Genomic DNA, 10,000 nt, shown 5'->3' on the forward strand with positions numbered 1-10,000 from the left:
ATAGACATTATGGACAATGGGTCAACAAGGCCAATACAGTGAATAGTATGGAAGCATGGATTCAAGAATTCAGCCAATCGAGAACAGATGCTGAAGAAAGAGAGGAGTTTGCTCAAACTCTTCTGATAGAATTCAAGAATTGGAAAACAGATTCTGAAGAAGCAAAGGAATACAATACAGAATTTATGAATATATACTTGGAGGAATTGCCTGTAGATGTGATAAGAAAGGTCAGAGACAGAGTTTGGAAAGCAACAAAGCAGAAATAATGCAGAACAGTTCTTCCTTTTGGATGTATTAACATGCCAAGGCAACAAAATAAATTTTTGGCAACATTGCAACCACACATGTGTAAAGGAACATGCAGATGTTCTGGACCTCACTTCTAAGTAAGGCACAGGAAGAGAAGAGCATTTAGAATTCCATCAGAGTTCAGAGAATTGAGTGGATGATGTATATCGAAACAATACAGAGGTGAAGGCTTGGGGTCTTATTACACCAGACTTCAGGCATAGAGAGAACAAAGAGAGAAGACCCTTCAGCAACACAGAAGAGTTGATACAAGTACTCAGATTGGAAATCTGACTGAGGAAGCCACAGTTGATCAGGAGGCTCAAACAGAGGTTGCAGGTAGCAGCAATGTGGAATAGACATTATCACCTGAAGAACAGGATAGGATCAAAAATACTTTCTTTCGATTAATAGCATGGACAAGAATCCAACAACAGGTAGTGAGAAGACAATAGTTTAATCTTGTGCCAAAGAGGCAAGTTAGAAGGAGAATTTTACCACCACTAATTAATCCAGTAATGGCTCAACCACCTAATCCAGCAAACCTCAAAGTTAAATTTGCACATTTTGAGGGAAAATCCAAGAAGGAGGACCCTGATGCCCATGTAGCTCAGTTTGAGACAAAATGGGGTGCAAGTGGATTTAATGGGGTGTATGGACATGATGTGAAAATGCAGCAGTTTGCTGCCACATTGGAGGCCAAAGCTATGAATTGGTTTAGGCAGTATGGTATTGCTCACTTCAATACTACTCAGGCATTGCAGGAGGCATTTCTGGGGAGATTCAGAAAAGAAAAGACCCCCACAGATATCAGAACCAAGCTGCAAGGATTGAAACAGAAAAAATTTCTTGTTGAGGATTTTGCTCAGAAGTTTTTAGATCTAAATGGACGACTGGCTGCAAATGAGAGGCCCACCAATGAGACATTGGGGGAGTGGTTCTGTAAAGGACTCAGAAAATCTCTCAGGACATCAGTTGCAAGCCAAGATATTCCTGCAGGTGCGGGAGGATTCAATGCATTGGTAGGTGCTGCCAGAAGAGCAGAAAAGAGAATGGGGAAATACAAAGGGTCACCCTCTAAGAAGAAGAGCAAACACAAAAGTAAGAAGGACAAGAAGCATAGCAAGAAATCAGATTCTGATAGTGATTCAGATGAAGATTCTGATGATGAGTCAGACTCAGATGCAGTTAGGCAGTGAGAATTCAAATTCAGATTCTGAGGAGGAAGAAGATTCAGATTCTGATGATGAGGACAGAAAAAAGAGAAAGAAGAAAGGTAAGGGAAAAAGCAAGGAAAAGTCCAAAAAACACACGAAGTCCAAGAAGAAGACTTCAGAGGATCTGGGCAAGATGATTGCTGATACCCTGAAAACATGGGCATTTCATCAACCCAAGAAAGAAGTAGAAGATATTGTAATGCTTGTAGCATGACTAATCATGATGACAGTACCTGCTGGTACAGACATAAAAACAGAACAGAAGTAGTGCAACCACCAACTTCTGCAAATATTGTGCAAGCTGAGAGTAGTAGGGGACCAAGGGGACCACCAAAAAGATTCTAGCAAAGGAATTGGGGACCACCTGGCCCACAGGCTTGTGCATCATCATCATCAACACAGAATAGCTGCACTTATTGTGGAGGAGATCACAGACAGGGTCCTGATTGCCCACTTTGGTGCAAGCACAGAGAGGAAAGGGGAATACCAATTATAAGGTATGATAATCAAAGGCAAGCAACTGGCAAACAGCCAATTCAGTCAAACAGAATGCCACAGGCTAATGTAGTCATTGTGGATCAAATGGAACAGAAAACCATTATGGAGGAGATGAAAGTGGACCAGTCTGATTCAAAGGTGTTGCATGTGGAGTGTGACTGCTCTAAATGCATTCAAGTAGAGGAAGTACCTGAAGATCCACCTGAAGTTTTGGCTATCACAAGATCTGGAAAGCAATTCAGAAGTGATTTAGATGTTTCAGAATTATCTTTAACGGATCCCAGACTTTGGGAGGCACAACAGCAGTGCAGAAAGAAAGTGCTCAAACAAGTTCACAAGCTGAGGAACAAAGTATTAGAGCTTCAGGAAGAATCAGATCAGAAGAAAATGGAAGAGCAGATGGCTGACAAACATGTACAAGATCAAATCCAACAAAGTAAAGATATTTCTAGGATATTGGAGCATACAACAATCACATTAGATCAGTTGCTCAGTTTGGTCCCTGAATTCAGAAAGAATGTTCTGACAAAGTTTCTGGGGTCAGATCTGAATATAGAGAGGGGAAGCCAGATGAGGTTAATGTTGTCAAAGTAGAACCAGAAGATGTGGACTATCTAGTTCCCAAGATAGAATTTCAATTCAGCAAAGATTTCAACAATTCTTTTGGATGGAGGTTCAGGTGTGAACATATTACCAGAATTCCTGTATAGGAAGCTGAAACTACCCAGATTGGAGGAGGTGCCATTCCAACTAAAGATGGCTGATCAGAGGAGGATATAGCCATTGGGCATACTCTGAAGACAGGAAATAGTGGTGGCAGGTTTGTCTTACCTAGTGAATTTAGTGGTGCTTCAGATGGAGGAAAATCAGAGTTCATACCCTTTACTGTTAGGAAGACCATGGTTTAATCAGGCCAAGCTTAAAATGGATTGGGGAAAGAGTAGAGTTACACTCAGAAAAGGCAAAAAGAAAATCAGACTGAATATGGTTCCAACTACAATCTTACCAATTCATGCAAGGGCATTGCATGCTCAGGAAATTAGCATGGCAAATGAAATAGAGGAGGATGAAGAGGAAGCATTCCTCAGGGCCAATGAGTCAGTTATTCCAGTCTTTGACATAGATGTGGTAAGAATTGTGGAACAATACAAAGTGGAGAAAGACCAGAAGAAATCTGAACTAAAGGATCATTCAGAGAGCATGGAACAACCAGATTTGCAAGGAGCAGACCAATCAGATACAGATACTCTGAGTTCAGAACAGATGCAGAAAATGCATGTGCAACAAATTATACAAGTAGAGAAAGTGTTTGAGGAGCAAATGTCCAAAACAGCAAGGGTCAGACAAGATGAATTGCAGGATTTGAACTTGGGTTCGGAGGAAGAGCCTAGAATGGTCAAAATCAGTGTCCATGTGGAGGGTCAGTTCAGAGAACAACTAACTGAACTTCTCAAGGAATTCAAAGATATATTTGCATGGAAGTATACAGACATGAAGGGGGTAGATCCACAATTCTGTATGCATAGAATAAATCTGAAGAAAGATGCAGTTCTTGTAGTATCTCAGAGATACAGGATGAATCCAAATTATGCAAAACAGGTCAAGGAGGAGCTTGATAAGCTGCTCAGAGTTGGATTTATTTATCCCTTGGAAGCAGTGACATGGCTATCTCCTATAGTCATAGTTCCTAAGAAAAATGGCAAGTTGAGAATCTGTGTGGATTACAGAAAATTGAATGCAGCAACACAAACAGATCCTTTTCCATTGCCTTTTCAGGACAAATTGTTGGATGCAGTTGCTGGTCATCAAATGTATAGTTTCCTTGATGGATTCAGTGGATACAATCAGATCCTCATGGCTCCAGAGGACAGGGATAAAACAGCTTTTATAACAGAATGGGGAGTGTATGCCAGCAAGGTCATGACATTTGGCCTGAAGAATGCACCCCCAACCTTTCAGAAATACATTCAGAGGGTTTTTGCCCCATTTCTGACATCATTTATGAGAGTATTCCTCGATGACTTTAGTTTTTTTGGCAGAAAATCTGAACACATTGATCATCTAAAATTATGTTTTGAAAGGTGTAGAATGGCCAGGCTCAGTTTGAATCCTGCAAAGTGTGCATTTGCAGTCAGAAGAGGCATTCTATTAGGGCATGTCATTTCAGAGGAAGGCATGCAAGTAGATCCTCAAAAGGTGGAAGCGATTCAGAAAGCAAAAGCTCCAACAAATGTGAAAGAAGTAATGAGATTTGTGGGACAAATAAAATGGCACAACTGATATTTACCATACTTGTCTCATGTTTGTGCACCTTTAAGCACACTGGCAAAGAAAGAGGTCAAGTTTAAATGGTCAGAAGAGCATGAAAAGGCATTCAAAATTCTGAAAAAAATGTTGCAGATTTCACCAATAGTACAACCACCAGATTGGACTCTGTCATTTCATGTGTTTGTGGATGCTTCTGATATTTCAGTAGGAGCAGCATTGATGCAATCTTGAAAAGAATACAGGATGGTACAGACCAGTATATTATGCAAGCAAACTCATGTCAGCAGCAGAAAGAAATTACTCAGTAACAGAAAAGGAGTGTCTGAGTATGATTTTTGCTTTGAAGAAGTTCAGACATTACTTGCTGTGTAATGTGGTCATTATCCATGTAGACCATCAAGCATTAATTTATTTGGTCAATAAATCAGAGCTAGTTGGCAGACTGGCAAGATGGGTCTTACTTTTGCAGGAGTTTTATTACTCAGTGGTACATAGACCTGGAAGACAGCATGCAATAGCAGATTATCTCAGTAGATTGGAAATTGGGGAACCACCAACAGGAATAGACCATCTTCCTTCGAGGCATAACCTTGGAATGTGCATCTTCCTTTAGCCTGCACACCATCTTCCTTCTGAGCATACATCATATCACAATGCACCATCGCATCAAAGACATGATGTCCATCCTCCATGCTCCTACATTTTGCATACATGCCCAACAAAATGGTTCCAACAAATACATCTGACTCACATCCACGATTCACTACATGGGAATGGATATAGCAATGCCTTTCTCTAGGCACACTGTTTTCACATAGCTTCCATCCACTTTATCCCATTGTTGCAACAATAAAGGTTCAATCATTTGGTTGAACCCCTTTTTTGGTGCAATGAAAGTGTTACCTAAACATACATGTATGTCATAGTATCTCTTCCCTATTTGAGAGTGTATGTCTATGACTTTCTCCTAGGGCCCTATTTTGCAATATCCCCATGAGTTTCTATCCCCACATCCAAGTGTTGCCAGGCTACTGCAAGCCCAATGTACCATAGTGAGCATGAACCACGTCCATGCACTTACAATTTTGGTTTTTTCAGAAGGCTTGCAATAGCCCTTGATCAGGTGTCAGCTTTGAATTTGCCACTAGCCACAAGAATCTTTGAATTGTAAATTGGAAGCTTTTATGTCACACCCATGCAGAAATTTGTGGATGACCCACTCTTTACTTAGTAAAAGTATGCAAATACTACTCGAGTATTTTGCCTCTCTAGCTCCAACGCTCATTTGGATATTTCAATGCTCTTTATGACTAATTTAATACCCATGGAATAACTATCAGGGACTTTTTCTGCATAAAGTGTCTCCCTTTGTGGCTGTTATTTCAGAGGCTCAAGAACTTTAGATATATATATCCAAAAAGAGTTTGGTTTGTAGCTCTTCTAACAATTAAAGACTGACTTGGATCCAAGCAATTCATACCGTACAATAGCAAGCTTGCTGGCTTCTTGGAATATTCACTATGTCAGGATGGATAGTCTTGTTAGAAATCCACATTTCAACTATTTGATATTCCTGGAACCTCCAAAAGAAGTTTGGCATTCTTGTAGTTCTTTTCTAAAATATTAACTTGGATCTAAGCCATCTCTTCTCTGCAGCAAGGCATGCTTTATATTCTAGCTTTATGGCATATTCTACAAGCTTGATACCTTGAAGACGAAGAAGGAGTCCGGATAGAATCCGAGAGTTCTTCAAAAGTAAACAATTCTTGTTGACGGGAACTCAGATCAGGTTCACGAATTCCTGGATGATTTCCTCACCCACGAACATGAGACCTATTATGTGAGCAATGTGAGCTGCGTCTTGTAGCAGGATCATATGCAGCAGGTATTAGTGGTAGAGGAGCATCATCTTCATCAGAATCAGAAGATATTTCAACATCCACATGGAAGGGGCGTCGTGGAAGAGGATGATTCATGAAACTGTAAAAAGTATGTGTGTACATATATATATGTATGTATGTATAAAATCAAGATATATAACTTTCTTTGTTTTTTTTGGCGCAAGTTTGCTATGTTTAAAGCTAGGGCATACACTGTTGTAAATTGTGTGGCCTATACTGACGTTGGCACCTTTGCTAGATGGCTGATTCAATGGCTTGCATGCCTTTTTCTCCCAAGATAGATATGCAACCCTCTCGGCTCAATTCTAAATGGTTGTAGTGATGACCATCTTGTTGGAATCTCCATTGTTACCCAACACAGTGTCTCATTCCTTGTGTTGATAGATGGTTCTATGATGGTGATACCTCATGGTGCTCCTATTGTGCTACATATATCCTAGATCCTCTGGAACAAGCAATGCAGGATGTGGAGAGCGATGATATTTGTTAAAAAGGATGTGGAAAAGCCTTGTTTGAGAATACAATTATAGAAACCACCCTTGATTTTGAGTATTTCATGCACTTTCTTTAAGGATGTGCCCTCATCTGCCTACATGCCATGAAAAGCGATTGAAGTAGAAGCAGGAAAAACTCCCCAACCAAATTCTGCTTGATAGATAGAAAATCCTTGTATGGTGGAGAGAAATGCTAGACTTCAAGACCAAATTCTTCTCATTTTAGAAGACATGAGCTTTGTTAAGCTAAGGTAGGGCAGCCCACCTATCCAAATATGCAATGAGAATTTAAACTTTCGGAAGGAGTATCCTAGGATTTGAAATGTCAATTTTGTACAATGGATTACAGAGTTCGAAAGACTGTATGTGCATCTTCCAAACTCTCCTGCATCTATTCGAGACATTTAGAGAAACCATGACAAAAAAAAAAAATGTTGCTTTTACTGCTCTTATGTGCCTCTCTCACCCTTTCTTCTCATCCCATGTGATATGAAGAAGAGAAGAAGAAAAGCGTGTTTGAGAATCTGAAATGCATGCAATGCCTTGACTTCAAGTTTCGCGCATGGGGCATTTGAGCAGCTGACATGGGTGTCCAGCGTCCAGGCATTAGATTCAAGTGACATTCACAAAGCTTTCTTCTGCCTTTGCTACACATTTTATACATGTGAAGTTTATTTGCATGTAATCTTCCACTCACTTACGACATGACATATTGCTCATGCGAGGCAGAATGAATACAATACTTTACCCTAGCAGTGAGGCATTATATCAAAGATAGAGGATGAGTCACCAAGATAGGGTTTTAGGGTTTAGGGTTTAGGGTTTAGGGTTTTAGGGTTTAGGGTTTAGGGTTTTAGGGTTTAGGGTTTAGGGTTTAGGGTTTAGGATGTCGAAGAGCGATGATATTTGTTAAAAAGGATGTGGAAAAGCCTTGTTTGAGAATACAATTATAGAAACCACCCTTGATTTTGAGTATTTCATGCACTTTCTTTAAGGATGTGCCCTCATCTGCCTACATGCCATGAAAAGCGATTGAAGTAGAAGCAGGAAAAACTCCCCAACCAAATTCTGCTTGATATAGATAGAAAATCCTTGTATGGTGGAGAGAAATGCTAGACTTCAAGACCAAATTCTTCTCATTTTAGAAGACATGAGCTTTGTTAAGCTAAGGTAGGGCAGCCCACCTATCCAAATATGCAATGAGAATTTAAACTTTCGGAAGGAGTATCCTAGGATTTGAAATGTCAATTTTGTACAATGGATTACAGAGTTCGAAAGACTGTATGTGCATCTTCCAAACTCTCCTGCATCTATTCGAGACATTTAGAGAAACCATGACAAAAAAAAAAAATGTTGCTTTTACTGCTCTTATGTGCCTCTCTCACCCTTTCTTCTCATCCCATGTGATATGAAGAAGAGAAGAAGAAAAGCGTGTTTGAGAATCTGAAATGCATGCAATGCCTTGACTTCAAGTTTCGCGCATGGGGCATTTGAGAAGCTGACATGGGTGTCCAGCATCCAGGCATTAGATTCAAGTGACATTCACAAAGCTTTCTTCTGCCTTTGCTACACATTTTATACATGTGAAGTTTATTTGCATGTAATCTTCCACTCACTTACGACATGACATATTGCTCATGCGAGGCAGAATGAATACAATACTTTACCCTAGCAGTGAGGCATTATATCAAAGATAGAGGATGAGTCACCAAGCTTGGAGCTATCAATCATAGGCTAGAATCCACACGATACTGAATGTAGGAATCGCATGTACCAGCCCGGAGGCAGACCGATGATTCGGCCAACCAGTCTGGGAGAGAACGAGAAACGTAGAATCTCGACCCATGCAGTAGTTGGTGTCCACCAAAACTCCATATGCAGTCTCCACATGGCCGTGACTAGACCTAACCCATGCTTATGTTTGCTTCAGTCCAACAATGCTTATGTTGCCATTGCACTATTGAGTACAAGCTTGAGCCCAATTCCTGGTGAGGTCTAGTGCCATGAAGTACAGGAGTGCATACAAGTCAAGCGCAACTGTCCAAGAAGGCTGATTTACATACACTTCTTGAATCGAAGATAGTTCATAAGCTACTTCCAAGCTACCTATACAAAAAGGAAGATGGGTCAAACTAGAGATTTGGAAAAGGTTCAAGGGCAATCCTAGCTTCGCCTAATGCATTCACCCTCCCGTAATCTATAGGCAATGAAGGGAGAGGAACTTCTAGAGGATGGGAACGAAAAGAGGGGAGAAAGAGGGCTGGGGCAGGTTACGAAAAGAGGAACTTCTAGAGGATGACAAAGAGTGTTGAAGGAAGCTTGAGGCGGAGGCGGAGGCAGGCTGCAGGTTGCCTTGCTAGAGAGTGCCTGCAATGGTGGGAAAGCATAGACGCGTGAGGGAATACACTGTATGCCCTATTCACTTATGTCTTGTTCACTCAGGCTTTGTGGATTAGTAGAAATAGCAAAAGTCCACAAAATTTCAGTCGCTAGTACAGCTCGTGGTTCCACGGTCTAGGCGATCCTTTTGTCTAAGCTAAGAGGTCATGAGCTCTAATCCTGCTTGCCCCTACTCGTTAATATAAATATAATTATTAATAAACTTTGCCTTGTCTCCCCTCTTTTTTCTTTTCACACATCTCTCCTTCGTCCCTCTTTTCACACATCTCGAGCCTCGTCTCCCCTCTTTTTGCTTTTCACACATCTCTCCTTCGTCCCTCTTTTCACACATCTCCCCTTTGCCCGAGCCTCATCTCCTCTTTTCACACATCTCCCCTTTGCCGGAGCCTCATCTCCTCTTTCCACACATCTCGCCTTTGCCCAGCCTCATCTCCTCTTTTCGCACATCTCCCCTTTGCCCGAGCCTCATCTCCCCTTTACAACGCCCCACTTTTCACACATCTCCCCTTTGCCCGAGCCTCATCTCCCCTTTACAACGCCCTCGGATACTTCCATCCGAATAGAGGGGGGTAGATATTTGCGGCGTCATAAATATCTATAGCATTTCGATGGAATCAATGATTGAATGGTTGGTGAAACAAATCCCTTCACACCAAGTTTCACGGGAATTTATTATCTTTTGATTCCTAGTCACCATCTTTCAATTCCTGCCGGAGTCATATCTGCACAACCCATTCAGGAAGGGGGGTTGACATGAGAGTCGAAGTATGGGATATTCATTATATCAAATATGTATGGGGCGTGGCCAAGTGGTAAGGCAGCGGGTTTTGGTCCCCTCATTCGGAGGTTCGAATCCTTCCATCCCAGATCTTGATGCATAAGTAGATACACCCCATCTCCTTTTCTGTGATCTTTTTTTTTCCTTCTTTTG

Source organism: Dipteris shenzhenensis, chromosome 4, assembly GCF_047967505.1.
Source record: "Dipteris shenzhenensis isolate YYH24624 ecotype China chromosome 4, Dip_SZ_1.0, whole genome shotgun sequence".
Taxonomy (NCBI): domain Eukaryota; kingdom Viridiplantae; phylum Streptophyta; class Polypodiopsida; order Gleicheniales; family Dipteridaceae; genus Dipteris; species Dipteris shenzhenensis.